General features: G+C 41.9%; 1 protein-coding gene across 4 annotated transcripts in view; it reads left to right on the forward strand.

Moving 5' to 3' along the window:
* Positions 1 to 15,295, forward strand: part of NPAS3 (neuronal PAS domain protein 3) — an 830,044-nt gene that overhangs the window by 389,339 nt on the left and 425,410 nt on the right. The gene's annotated exons all lie outside the window — the stretch shown is intronic.

Consider the following 15,295-nt stretch of genomic DNA (forward strand, 5'->3'; position numbering starts at 1 on the left):
TTCCCTCATGGAAGGGACTAGCAGCTGGTTGCGTTGCCTCCTACTTAGGGGAGGGAGGAAGGATACCAGGGGTGTGACTGGAAGGAATCCCTTTCTATCCCTTTGTGTAGTCTCTGGGTGGAATTGGGGAAGGACAGAATTCTCTCCAGCAGCTGAGAGGTGGTGCCTTCATTAGGGAAATCTCACACTCCAGGTCATTTGATACTTCACTGACTATCAGAGAGCATGGAGCTGGTGTTTACTGCTGGTTCTTGGGTGTTAAACAGCCCTCCACTGCTTTTATTATACCATTAATTGCACTTAATGCAGCTGCATTTCTCGTACGCTTGGCTTGGCTCTGAAAATTAAGTAGAGGGTACTTTGTTATAAAATTCACTGTAATGAGCTCTGGTGGGACAGGGTCTGTTAAGTTTGAAATTACCTCGGGCCATTTCTAAAGGACTTCTTAAAATATTTCACATCTATAAAAGTTTGTAACTAGATAAATAGCCATGGAGAAAATGTTAGGCTAGGCAGAGGGAAATCCACAGTTCTCTGCTGTGCATCTTTGATAAAGTACAGGTGTCCCGAATGTCAGAGTGTAGTATTTGTTTTCTACCTTCTCCTTTGTCTCCCACATTTGCTAAATCCCAACTTGTGTGTCAGAACAGGAGCTCAGGGCTAGCTGTCTCACACCATGGTTTATGTATACAGACTTGCTTCTCCCCCACCTTTTGAATCCAAATCCTATATTGAACTAGAATAAATATAAGACCTCCCTCCGGGTGTACATAAATTGGTTCAGGAAGGGGTCACATCTCCAAGAATAAATACACTGAAGAGACAGCTGTAACTATTAGCCAATTAGCTGAATTGTTACAATGACCAGCCGGGGCCTGAAACCGATTCCTGGTACTTGGCTAATAGATGCTTAAAACTGCTTTAATTCCCCCAGTGTTCTTGGCCTATATGACTGACTGCTATAATGCTTTGCGGCTAATAAAATTTCAGATTGACTAATTTACCGGGTAGCTTTACCAAAACATCCAAGTAATCCGCACATACTCATTAGAGACAGGTCCAGAACATGGTCCCAGAGGACTGATTTGAAAAAGCTCTCAGGGATCAGCCTCACTGAGCTTTAGATGCACTGGCACAAATCAGGTGGAGGATCGGCTATGGTTTTAGTACAGCAATTTATCTGAGTTTTGTAGTTAAAGTTTGAGCATGAGGTAATTAGAGCCCTCCAAGCTTGAAATTCATGAACCTTATTCCCCCTTTAATAGACTCTATACAGGCTTGCAAAGCTCACCGTTTGATGGGTCTATACGGAGACTTTATTAAAACCCCCCAGCCAAAATGTAGTTTTCAAAAATTCAAAAATCTGCTTTCTTTTCTCTTCATCCCTGACACATTTAAACAGGGAAGACTGCTGCGTTGTTATCTCCGAGGGGTTGGTTAGCAGTCTGTTGTGCCCTTTGGAAATATTCACTAGTCAATAATCAAATATTTGCAGCCAGGCAGCAACCATGCCTGCTCTCTGGATGGGTCTGCCAGCCAACGTGACATGACGGAGCAGGACTGAAGAACAGAAAGGTTGAATGTGGTGAGCCAGTTGGGTTTCTTTGCCCTCCTGCAATGCTGCTCCCATTTGTGCGGTGGGAGCTCTTCAGCATCATGTCTGTGGAAGGCAGTCATGGTTCCATCAGCTTGCATGATATTGACCACATATTTATTTTCTTGGACACTGAGAGCACAAAGTGTGTATTTAGAAAGGACTGTATAGAAACTTGCACACGTGTGTATGCATGTCTGGACACACATATGTATGAAGCTTTGCACACAGCAACCATACTGTACCACCTTCCTTGGTTTATTAATCAGAAATGTTTATGCTGAAAATTCAGACTATCCAGCATTCTACTCTAGTCTAAAATATTTTTTTAAATGCTAAGATACTTCTAAACAAGGTCATGGCATGGGATTTGCACTACAAAATAGGCATTTTTTTCAAAAGAAAACAAAAACAAATAGTTTATCAAATATATAACTTTAAGAAGAAAGAGACACATTTACTGAACACAGGATACTATACGTGAATAGTTCAGAAAGTTCAGGAAACATGGAATTGAAAGATGAGTTTTCCTTCATATAAAACATTTTGAAATTCATGCCTGTGGGAGTCCTCCAGAAGTTCATGGAAAGAGAATACTATGAGAAATTGTGCAATGTGTAGATTTAAAAATTCTTCATGTCAAGATAAACTTAGCTCTGCATTCCATTTTTCCATAGAATTTCTGAACAGTCCTTGTCCTAGGTATTTCATTCATCTTTGAATACCACTCTGACGTGCATACAAATATGCTTATCTTTCCAGTAGCCAAATCATGCTGCAATGTTTCTAATTGAACCTTGATCACAAAACCTAGGACGCGACAGACAAGTTGTATTATATAGCACCACCTTGATGACATTTTTAAAAACCTCCTCATCAAACAGCATTTTACCAGCACACTGTTTTTCATTCTGCTTCAAGAGGTTAAAAAAATCAAGATTCAGTTTCCTTGCTATTTGATAGGTATGTGGCTAGAAAACTGTCACACCTATTGGCTTTCAAATCTTGCCTTAAATCTTGTTCTCTCATTTTGCAGATGGGGAAACCTGAGACTCAGATGTCAAGTGTCTTATCTAGGTTCCGCAACTAGTCAATGAGGAGCTACTAGTAGAAATAAAGTTTCCTGATTTCATGAATGATGTTTTCTAAACCAAACAGTTGCCTCCCCCATCTTTTTCATCTTTTTCTTTTCTTAAATATTTTTTCTTAAAGTTTTGTTTTTATTGGACAGTTAGATGTACACAGAGGAGGAGAGACAGAGGGGAAGATCTTTCATCTGATGATACACTCTCCAAACGGCCACAATGAATAGAGCTGAGCCAATCCGAAGCCAGGGGCCTGGATACTCTTTTGGGTCTCCCACATGGATGCAGGGTCCCCAAGCTTTGGACCATACTCGACTGCTTTCCCAGGCCACAAGCAGGGAGCTGGATGGGAAGTGGGGCTGTCCATATGGGATCCTGGAGCGTGTGAGGTGAGGACTTTAGCCACTAGGCCATGGTGCCAGGACCTTTCTTAAATATTTAAAGACCGAAATAAAACCATTGGAATCCTGTGAACGATATTGGAAGTGACGGAGCTAGCCCTATTTTGATACTGTGAAAGAGGTTCTTGCTCAAACAGTGAAATTAGTCCATGAAGTGAATAAATGTTATAAATAGCTCTGCAGAGTTTATTTTCTCTCAACTGTGAGTTACATTTAAAGGGGAAAAAATGAAATCACAGAAGTGTGTAAGTGAATAGAAGTGGAGTCAACTCAAGAAAATAAAGTGACCACATAGTCCTTTTCAGATTCTGAAAACACCAGAGTGAACGGGGTTGCAGCAAAATGAGAAAAGGTAAGGCAAGTTGAGGGAGGAAAGAGAAGCTGTTGGTATTTTCTTCTAAACATTGAGGATGAAGTTGGTATAAAAGATCTCTTTCTCTGTTTTATTTTAATTTTTTAAGATTTACTTATTTTTATTCGAAAGGCAGATTTACAGAGAGAAGAAGAGACAGGAAGATTTTCCATCCATTAATTCACTGCCCAAATGGGCACAGTGGCCAGAGCTGAACTAATTTGAAGCCAGGATCCAAGAGCCTCTTCCAGGTCTTGCATGTGGGTCTGAATGCTTTGGGACATCCTCTATACCTTTCCTATGCCACAAGCAGGGAGCTGGACAGGATGTAGAGTAGCCGGGAGATGGACTGGTGCCCATATTGGATCCGAGTAATTAACAGGGGAGAATTAAGTAGTTGAACCTTTGCATTGGCCCCTCTTTTGTTTTAAACAGTAGTGTTCAACTTTAGCTAAAGTGAGGCTACTATTGCTGTAAGAAATATTGCTTGGTAAAGAAGGCCTCCTTCTCACACAGACAGTTGTGGCTTCTTTGTGAGCTCAATTAAAATTCACTATATAAGGCAGCAGGAATGTGAGGTTCATTGTTCCCTTTTCTATCGTGTATTTGCAAATAAAAGGTATTTTGCTTGCCTTTGATTGCTTACTATTCTGTTAGTTCTTGCCTGGATATTTTAGCATTGCATTACTTGAACAATTTTCCTATGGATATTTGATGGGTCTTGAATGCCAGAGAGAAATGTGTTAATGCCTTTGTGATCCAGGAGTTGTAGGGGTTTGAGAGGTAATCCCAGGCTTGACTTACGACTCTTAGAGGCGTCGAGCTGCCTTATCCACTGGGCAGCATCCTTGTTGGTGAGTGGAGTGATGGACAATTGTGGTAATAAGGAATGAGGAGGAAGCTTCAAAACTGTGTCCTAGAATGAAGTCTTGCACTTTTAATTAGCCTGCTGCCATTTTTGGAGACCTGCCTGTGTGGAGTTTTGTGTCTTCATGAACCCGGAATAAGGACATTCTAGTTGCCAGCAGTGGAGACTTGTATCTTTGGAAAGAATATATGATTCCAAATTTACACAGTAAGGAAAACCAAGTTGTGGAGCCTTCAGTACCAACAGAATGGAGAACTGTGTGTGGGGGGAAGGGAGTAGCACCAGAGGTTTCATAGGATCAGTGATGGCTTAAGAACAGACAATGGGGTTCAAGACTCTGTTCACATTGAAGTATTGGGATCACTAGAAAGTTTATAGAAAATGTATTTTATGAAAAAATATGTTCATGGTTTCAAAAAATGATATAAATGCCTTTCAATTCCATTTTCCCTGAGCTTTGTGATGCAAGGTCATACATTTCTGAGTTTGGATGATAGGTCATTATGGGTCCTAACCATCATCCAAAATAACTTGTTTTGTGGCTTGGATCCCTGCTGGGGTAACTGAGCCACCTCACCAGGCTAGTAGGTTATGATAAAACACCAAGATTTTAGCTTTGAAATTGCTTTAAGGGTTCTGCATCTGTCCCTCCATCTTGTGAACTTTGTTTTCTAAACATCTTCCTCTAAGGATATAAATGCCCTCACATTACCTGGGAAAAACTGTCTGTCCAGGGGTGTTTTCCCTGAAAAACACCTCATATAGCTTTCATTCTCATGCAGTTTCTGTTCATATAGCTGACATCCTATTATCCTTATTGCCAGAGTTTTAGAGACACAGTGGCAAGTATGTGTGCTGTGTGTTTCACCTGTCATTGGCACTTCTCCTGACCTCATCCCAGTCCTTCAGTGCGCTCTTGTGATGTCCAGCAGAGTTAGCGAATTTTTCCTTAAACTGTTGCTCTCTTCCAACTTCAAACACTACTACCTCTTCTCCATTTTCTACCTCTGTGATTTTTTGATTCTCAGAGTCTGTGCTGTCTTTTCCCAGGCTAGGCCTGCAGCTCTCCTACCATTTGGCCTTCTCCCAGCTTCTGTTCCCACCTGTCCACTCCTGACTTGCTCCCATGACCTCATCTCTGTCAAGAACACACTCTCAAGATTCACGTTCCTTAGACATCTTGATGTGCTTGTCCTATAGAACTCTCCGATTCAACATCAATCTCCTTTGCACCTTCCTCCCTTCCAAAGTGTCCTACTGCAGCATGCGATAGAGTGGTTTACACTGTCTTCAACCCGGTCTTTGGATTTCATACTAGGCTCTCCCTTTTTCTTTCTTAGTCCCAAAGCTCGAATCCTGCTACTTTCTTTTACAAGTTAATCCTTCTTTGTAGTCTTACTTATTAGGATCAACTCCTCATCACTTCTTGCCTAGGATATAAAGGTGACAGTTTCACCTTTGTTATAGAATCTGTTCTGCCCTCTGTACTGCTGCCCTGTGACATAACAGGTGCTCATGTTCCTCCCTTTTAAAACTTCCTGAATATATTCCCACTGCTCTGCTTAGCTGTAAGTACTTTGTGGTGTTTGTAAGGCTATCTGTGACTTGGCCATCAGGTGTCTTCTGCATTTGCTCTATGCACAAATTTCCTGTCTTGCTCACTTTGTGTCATGATGCGTCTCTTTATCTCAACACTCGCTCCATTCCCACTACTCCATGGCTTGTCTGAAAACTTCAAGCTCATTTAAAGCTCAGGTTTATGAACTTCAGTTTCATTCAAGTTAGATACCCCTTTTTCCTGGAATACTTCAGAAACGCCATTACTTCATTATGGTTTCTGTTTCCGTTCCAGAGTCTGTTAGTTGCCTGAAGTTACTGGCTGCTTGCCATTTTTCCAATCTGAGAAGCATCTTCCAACCTTAGGCTTTTATACTATCACTTCCTATCACCTGGACTTGTTTTACCCATGTTTCTATGCAGATGTTATCTCCTTAGATATGCCATTCGTGATTTTTTCTGTGGAGTCCACAAATCCCAGTCAATTCTTTCCCCTTTCCTTTCTATTTACATTCTACATACTGTGTCTCATTTGTGGATGGCTGTATTATTATTGTTTTTATTGTTTATTACTGTTTGATGGGCCATCTCTCTGTAATGTTGCCTCCCTGTAGACACGTTTGTGCTGCTTTTGTTCACTCCTCTGTGTCCTATCACCTGGTACTTGGTAGATCCTCAATGAACAAGTATCTAAATCATTGAATTATATATCCTTTCCAACTAACATAACACCTGACACAAAGGAAACCCTCAGTGAGGGTTTACTGAAGCAGTAAACGTGGAGCATGCATGTGACTGTGGTTAAATAAATTCCCATGCTTGAACCCTCTATGCTGAAGAGACCCATTGCTTGCTGGAAAAAGGAAGCAAGACAGCTGGAAGACGATGGAAAATGACTGGCTAGCCGCAAAGTCCGCTCTCATCAGAATTCTGGCTCAGTTATTCAGTTCAGATTTTTGGCAAGTGAGGCAGATTCTTTTTCAGAAAATGTTGATTGATTGCACAGTTGTACCCACTTCATTTGCAAACCTTCATTATCTCTTTTTCCTTTCCTCCCTCGGTCTGCATTTAGAAGGGGAGGAGCAGTGGATAATTCCACAAGGCAATTTTTGTGAATAAACCAACTAACTGGCTGCTTCTTCCAGTCTCGCAGCCTCCACACAGAATACAAGTGTCTGCTGTAGCCGTGCATTCTCTTGACTGAATCTCCTTGCATTCATTCATTTGAGTATTCATTTGATTACTTGCTCTTTCAGTCAATGAATCAGTTGTTCAGCCCTGCTGATGGCTCAGGGTACGTGTGAATGTTTGCTTTCTGTCTAAAGTAGCAGCTTTTTGACCACCGGTTTGTGGGTGGCTCTGGACTTTTTGCAGTTGTGTGTGTAAAGTTTCAGGTTTGAATATTACCTCAGAAACAAAATGTTCACTGAAACAGCTCAGTTACTCACAGAGCAATACTCAGAACCTCTAATCAAGAAAGGCTCAGGCAAATCTTGAAATGCTTGGATATATTCTGAATTCTGAATCTTTTTAGTCCATTTCTAAGTCTTTATGCCTTCAATTATTTTAGAAACTTTATGGCAAAGTAGAAATCAACAAGTTGCGTTCAGGAAAATTTTGAAACCCATGGCTTGTTTATTTGTAAGACATGTTTCCCCTGAGGATTTCAAAATGTTTTTGTTCAAAAATTATTTTTAAATTCTGTTCTCCATGAAGTATTTAAAGTGTCCTGAACATATTTGTCTTAGTTTGTAATTTCCCCTACTCCGTGATCTCTGGGGGTCCCAAGAAGCTAACAGCAATATTGATAGAGCCCACTTTCTCCTAACAAGCAAGAGCTAGCTCCTGCTCCATTACCATTGATCACTGGGTGAACATTTATCTATATGGAAAAAGAAGGAAATTGGTGAGGTTTTGAGAGTGAGTTTTGCTCAGCAATGGTGGTGGCTGTGTTGGAGACTTTCAGCCTGTTATAACAAATGCCAATTACTGCTAGAATAGGGCATGAGTGAATCCTTCAAAAGAAAATTCAGTGGGCAGTTGCTGACATTCAGTGAATGGCTGGCTGTTTGCCCAAGTGTGTGTGAAATGCTTGCGCTGGTTTGAGGCTTTGATTGGCATTGGCTTGCAGGGTTTGTGGTGAGGCGCTGGATTTGATATTACTCAGTAGGAAGGATAGAGGCTGGTGACATTGTACAGGGTAAGACAGTCCTAGTATTCTTGCTAAAACTGGGATAAAGACAGTTATTGTGGGAAGTCATTTTCAGCCCTGCCTCTGCCTTTCATAGCGAGGAAGAGTGAGCTGACATGTGCTGGAGCCTCCTGTGGGCTAGGCGCTGTGCTGGCAAGAGTCTTAATTGATTCACAAGGATTCTCTGATCTGGGTCCTGTTCCAACTGCAGCTCACAGAATGATTGCTGAGGCCTGTGAATGTGATTTGCTAGTGAAGCAGGGAGACATATACAAGTAAATTCCAGGAGTAAAGCCAAAGTAGGGCAGAGAGGATGAGGGGAAGACATGCCTTGTGTCCTCATGTTCCAAAGGCATGGACCCTTTTGACAGAATGTAAAACTGAGATGCTTAGATCCTAGTTTTTCCACGACCACTCAGTTAATTCGAGGTAAATGTGGAATTTAAAGTCAGACTGCAGAACCCAAATCCTTTCCGTTGTGCCTAGACATCCCCTGATAACATAATCCCCTTTTGTTATCCACCCATCCCTGCCCCTGCACCCCTTACAAAGGAAATCAGCAGCATCCTGAGAATGAACCATCAGAAGGGACCCTGGTCATCACAGTATTGTTCAGATAGGATCATCTGGTTGGTGACTCAGTTGCCTTATACAGTGCCAAGTTGGGTTAAAGATGTGTCTGTGTCTAAGAGGTTTTGATGGGAGCTTTGGGAGGAGCAGTGCCATGGAGAGGATAGGCGGCACTGAGGGCGCCTTGGCCATCAGAGGTGTAATCACCTGACTGCTCACTTGCAGTGTTATACCGTGAGAAAGCACAGTGAGGGAGGGTCCCAGGCTTGCAAGCTGCTGAAAGTGAGGCAGTTCATTGGTGTCACAGCTTAAGAAAAAGCAGATTGAGGTGGACAAGGTGATGAGCCCAGAGTCTTGCCTGTATTGCTCCTTTCATGTTTCCTTGCCCTTCATGTAGATCATGTCATGTTCATGTCAGATCAGTGGATCCCAAGGTCTTGATCATCATAACTGACTGACCAAGCGACTTCACTTTCCATATTCCGGTTCCAGTGGTATCTGGTCTGGGGGATTCTTCTGAGTCCACTTACCTGCCCCATCCTGAGTTGAGAGTTGATATGTGCACATTTATTACATTGTGTCTGTCTCACCACAAGATTGATCACACGGAAGGTCATTTTTTGTAATATTTTTTTAAATTTTTTTATAAGCTTTGCATAGTGAAGAAGGATGCATGCTCGTATGGACCACTGATTAGGGTGGGAGGGTTGGGGAGTAGGGGAAATGGATGAGACAACTGTTTCCAATCTTCTTTTTCCTTCTGTATATGAGGAAAGTGGAGAGGGAAGACTGCTGAGGGAGGCTGTGACAGGAAGTTCATTTTTATATCTTCTAAAACAGCATTCAGCGCAGAGTGAAAGCTAAACAAATATTTTGCATGGGTGCTGTTTAGCTTTCTTCTGCCAACCTGCCTAGATGATAGCAGGAACCTAGCTATTATGTCTAACATGTAGGTCCACTGGAGTTAATGTTTATAAATGCTCCCCTAAATTTTTGAGGAATGACCATAACACCACTGCCTAACATTCTTGAGCTTTGGAGTTGCTGAGTGACTTTTAGTAGCAAGTGCTGTGGTAAGCAGAGCCTCTTATCTTTTAGACCAGCACCCCACTGTTTCGTGGAACTCCTTATCTGCTGACTGTTTGGCAGGGATAAAGTTTCAGAGCTTGCTGCAAAATATTGATGGGGCTGGAAAGATAGAGAGGAAGAGACAATAACTGAATGTGTGAATAGCTAAACAAGACAGAGACGAGGGAGAAGGCGAGAGACACTGCATTCTCGCTCCCGTGGAAACCCAGCTGCTTCCTGAGTTCCCTGTTATATCAGTGGCCGAGGAAAGCCCGAAGGATGAATGGAGCATTAGACTGGAAGTAATAAGGCTGTGCCTGATTTACTTCAGTATTTGTAGCAGATGTTACAAATGTCATAGCATGAGGCTTTGGGATCAGATGGGAAAAAAGGTAACAGATGTGAATCTCTTGGTTTTTACCAGTAAGTTCAACTTTCCTTGGCCCAATTCACAGGGCACCTTACCCCTTCTTTCTTCCTGGGTGGTAATATGCCCCTTGCTGTTATGGTAGCTTCCAGATGCCAAGGGGTGACAGCTGTCAAGCAGCACTCTTCAGAAAGGCTTTTAAGAACTTTTGCAAAATGAAAGTAATCTACCTCCTAGCCAGGAAGCACAAAGCATAGCAAATCTAACCCCCATGAAAAATTTGGACTGCTCAGAAACCTATTTTTAGAACATTCATGGGGAAGGTGGCTTCTACTAGTCCAAATGCAAGTATTAAAACATCTGATGTACTATATTTAGATCCCTTGGATCCCTATATTTTTCTTCCCTTGGAGAACTGTGTTTGGGGAGCAATAGGTGACTGTGGACTGTGGCTTTTGTTCATGAGCCACCGCTTGTTCTTACCTGGTGCACACAGAGCAGGTGATTTGTGCTGGAATGGAAGAAGCATTTCTTTTTGCAGGTTGTCCCCCAGACAACTGAGCACCATCTGACATCAACAACAAGGTCAAACTTGGACCCTGGGCAGGTATCTTTAATGTCCACTGCAGCGTGCAGGATAGCTTTGCTCAACATTCTCAGTCTTACTCAGCTGGGTCCTGCCTCAATCTGTGTTTGCTGCTATAGCCCTGGAGCCAGAATAAATTAGTTTATATATTCTTGCTGGATTCATGTTAAATAAAAATCTAGATTCTCTGCCACTCAAAGATCCTCCTGTTCTGTATGCTTTATTCTGAAGTAAGTCCCTTTTATACTATCTTGCTCTCAAAGTGTTCCTACAATAGGGGTGAGGGTGGTGGGGGATGGGTGGGGTCACCCTGCCTGGGGGTCCAGAGACAAGGATCATCTTTTTCTTTTTCTTCTGTAATGATCATTGTTGTTGTTGTTTTGTAACCTCATCTTGTGTAAAGAATCAAGCAGGAGCTGACATTATGGCATAGCTGATAAAGAAACTGCTTGTGACACTTGTATCCCAATGGGAACCAACTCAAGTCCCGGATGTGCCACTTCTATTCCAGTGCCCCACTACTCAAGTGCCTAGGATCCTGTTACCCATGTGGTAGATGCCACACAATGCCCAGTTCCTGATTTAAGCCTGGTACCCTGGCAGTTGCTGCAGTTTGGGGAGTGAATCAGCAGATGAAAGCTCTCCCTCTCTCCATATCGCTCTTAACCCCTTACTCTTTCACCCTCCCTTCTTTCTTTCTCCCCCCTTCCTCCCTCCCACCTATGTGTTTTTGCTCTGCCCATGAAGTAACTAACAATTTTTAAAAAGGAAGAAAAAAGAGCTTTCCATTGTATCCATTGTGTAAAGAGAAGGAAATAGCTAACTTCCAACTTGATGTTCAAAAACCATCTCTGTACCATCAAGTTTCCAAAGCCACTGAACGTACTCAGAAAATACTCAGATGTCTCATAACTCCTAAAGGAGTCAAGTACTGTAAAAGTGTCCTTTTCTTATATGTAGTCATTGTGGGAAAATTAAAGTGAGATCGGAACTACTGTGCTTTAACTACCCTTTCAAAGAAAGTCCTCCTTGGACTGGGAATATCAGGAGCACATGGCATGTCCTTGTCTGTTGGGCTTCTTCCAGCTCCCTTGGATCTTCTGATGATTTCTGTCTGTGCACTGGTTCCCAAGCCTCAGCTCTGATAGTAGGTGAAGCCTGCATTGTCCTGAGATTCCTCCTCTGGGTCGTGGGCTATCTGCTGCTCTCAGGTGCTGTCACTCCAGAGAACAGTTGAACCACTGCCTAAAGAATCCCACTGTGAAGGGGAGGGACAAGCTGTCCCCAAGAAGTACTAATATTGGGAATGTTGTCTGGGCGAGGAACGTACAATAGTTTGTTACCGTGATGACCAGGTTGTTGGAGAGTGGCTGTGTTCCCCATTCATCCAGCTGCAGATGCACAAAGTCTCTGCCTAGGGGCTTTCATTTATTTCCATGATAGAAGAAGGTAGCCTGGACATAGTGAATTTTTAACAAGGGCACTGTGTACTAAAAGGAAATCCTTTTGGACCTGGTTTTTCATGGAGATCTTGGCCATTTTGGTGTAGACGATTGTAAACAGAAGTTTTCAAAATCCCTACGGCTAGAAGAAAAGAAGTCTGAGGTAGAGCAGTGGCTGCTGCAGGCTTCCACCTGAGTGACATCAGGAAGGAGAGCAGACAGGGTGGTGGACATAGCCGTTGCTATTTTTGACCAGAGGTAGGTAACTACAAGGGGCAACATCTTGGATCATGATTTTGCTAACAGCTACCTTTTTTATGCATTTTTTTCAGACACAAATGCAGAAAACTGTATACTAAAAGAGTAACATTTACTGTTAAAAAATAATTTCAGATCATGTGATGACCCTTCCTGGCTAGGGAGATCTGTTGTAACTTGTAGACATTCCCCTCAGTTCGTGGCTAGTTGAAGCACTTCAAATGTACTTCTTTGCAGCCGTGGTTTCTTTCCTCCAAATTCAGCAGTTCATTCACAAGTATTAAAACTTTCACAGTCATATTATCTCCTAATTCTTTTCCCCTAATGCATGCAATCCATACTTAAACTGCAGAAGAAATTTAAATATGTATTGCTGCAAAGAATTCTGAATCAGCATAAGACTTCCTAAAATTTCTGTTACGTTATTAGATCAAACCTCACCTTCCCCCCCCCCCCTTTTTTTTGGTCTAGATTGGTAGTACTATGCAGTATTTAATAGGCTCTAGAATGTGAATTAGAAAGATGAGGGGTTTTTTTCTTTTTTAGTTTTTAAAAATATTCTAAATAGGAATTTAAAAATAAGTTCAAATGTATTAGCCATGAATATAAGAGGATCTTTTTCATTACATTTTATCAGATTCCCACAGGCCTGATTAACAAGGCTTTCCCTCATTTCTCTTCCCTGGTCAGCAGTTAGTCTACATTTTAAATGCTAGAAGCGAATCCTCGGGAAAGCACACTGGGAAATCACTCTTGTTTGTTTGGAGGTATTTACATGATGGGAACTCCCCATGTGGTGCTTTTAGTTCCACACCTTCGATTATAGAGTCACTGTTTGGGGTTAACCTGGGTGCCCAGCAAAACTTGAATGCCTCTTCTTGAAAGCTGAAATTGCCCAGTGTATAAGGCATGCCCAAACACTGAGGAGTTTAGCGTTGAAAGGATGTGGTCTGTGAAAATAGGCAAAGCTGTAAGTACCACTTTCAGGATGCAGACTTAGTCCTACCTAAGGTACAACATAGAAAATTTTATTTTGCTTGAGTCGCACACACACATATGCTTGCACAAACTTACACCTACCACATAAGCTTCTAGAGCTCTTGGGAAAGCCTCCCTGGCCTCCTTGGTCCTATGATGAGGGAAGTTAATTGAGATTCTTCAGGGAAAATCCCTTCTCTTTTCTTTGGTAGCTGTGGGAAGACTCATTAAGCATTCTCTGCTCAGTGCTTTGCCAGACCCTGACTTTGCTTAGTCCAAGGGCTAAAGCCCAGGAGTGCTGTCTTGGGGATTCCATTAACCACAGACTTTAGTTTTCCCTTCCCGCCCCGCCCCCATCAACCCCAGGGTAGTATAGGAATGGATCGTTGGCCCTCAGAGGCGACCTGGTTGGAACGCACTGTTTTGCTGGGTAGATAGTTTTGTTCTAGAAATTTTTACCAGCAGAACAGTCAGATAACACTGGCCTTTGGTACTGTGCTGCCTCATACAGTCCTGGTGCAAGAAGATGAGGAAGCATTTCTAAATGGCTTCCCTGTTTTCAAGGTGACTTTTGTTATTGGAACAATCCACTGCAAATCATTTCTCACTGTGTAACACTCTTCGCTGCTTTTACATATATTTTACAAGAGATCCCTTCACTGGTAAGTGACCCCAGTAAAACCCACCTAAGTAGAGATCTACTTTCCCATCATGCATGGTGTTGGGGGAAGCTGAGATGGGAAGGCTGGTTACACACAGAAAGGGCCAGGCAGGAGATGAGGCAAGTTAAGCTCGTGACTTTTCCCCACTTCATTAGGATGTCCACTGAGCTGTCCAGCTTCTTTCATGATACGTTCTTCTGTGGCAAGCTGACCTTTTGCTGAATAGGTCAAACTCGAGTTGAGCACTAATACCCAGCCTACCTTGTGTTCGTACATCCTGAAGGTGAGGAGCACTGGCTGGGGCTGTGACTGGGAGTGTGGTCTCTTTCCCAAAAGAGGGGTTGTCTCCCCTGCACTGAATGAATTCTCAAAGGCCACTGTTAACTGATGCTGGAAAGTCCATTTTAGAATGCGTTTGCTGACGTTGTTGAGGGACCATCTCTCAGACTGGATCTTAAGCCAACAGCATGGACCAAATAATTAGTCCTGTCGTTTTGGATTTCTCAAAGAAAAAATCAGAATTTCATTACTTTTAAATTAAAAATAAAATCCTACTATTATTTATCTCTTCCTTATAAAGCCACTTAAAGTTTACTTCCTTATAAAGTCACTTAAAATGGTGTGTCCATTTTTAGCCCTTGTAAAACGTGATGGTAAGGTTGTGGTGTTTGTTGATAATTATATGCTAGGCCTATTTTATTTTAAATAGCTCAGAAATTTCTTTTGGACTGCTTGTCAGAGTTAGTAGTGCTATTTACCTTAATGTAATGAGGGACCATCGACACCAAATAGGCAATGACTAAACTGCAATGAGTAAATACTAAAATGATTTTTACATTGAGCTACTATGATTCCTTCTTTTTTTAATCATTGGTATAGGCTTTTCAATTTTCAACAGCTCTTACATCCCGCTGAATTGGTGACATCATGTTCCCAGACAAGAAATTATGTGTTCCATTTATGTAGCAGTGTCGTGTGTGCATGTGTGTGTGTAATTTGGTTAATTTTGCTTATTTCATTCGATTTTAGATTTCAAAAGAGTAGTCTCTTTTAATGTCAAAAACAAGTCAGTAGACAAGATGAAACAATGACCTGCTTGGCAATAATAAACATATATTGTATGTGGGCTACCAGATGGTTTGGGAAACTGTCATCTTCCAAAATACTAAATTCTGAGAGAGCTTCATAAACAAAGCAGGATTTTATTGAGAATGGTAGACCTCATTGAGGAAATGAATCCTTAGCTTTTCTTAAGAATTAATGATACTGAAAAAAAGATTAACATAGAGAAGCAACATAATTTTGTTTGCATTGTT

The sequence above is a fragment of the Ochotona princeps genome, chromosome 6 (genome assembly GCF_030435755.1).
Source record: "Ochotona princeps isolate mOchPri1 chromosome 6, mOchPri1.hap1, whole genome shotgun sequence".
NCBI classification, from domain to species: Eukaryota; Metazoa; Chordata; class Mammalia; order Lagomorpha; family Ochotonidae; genus Ochotona; species Ochotona princeps.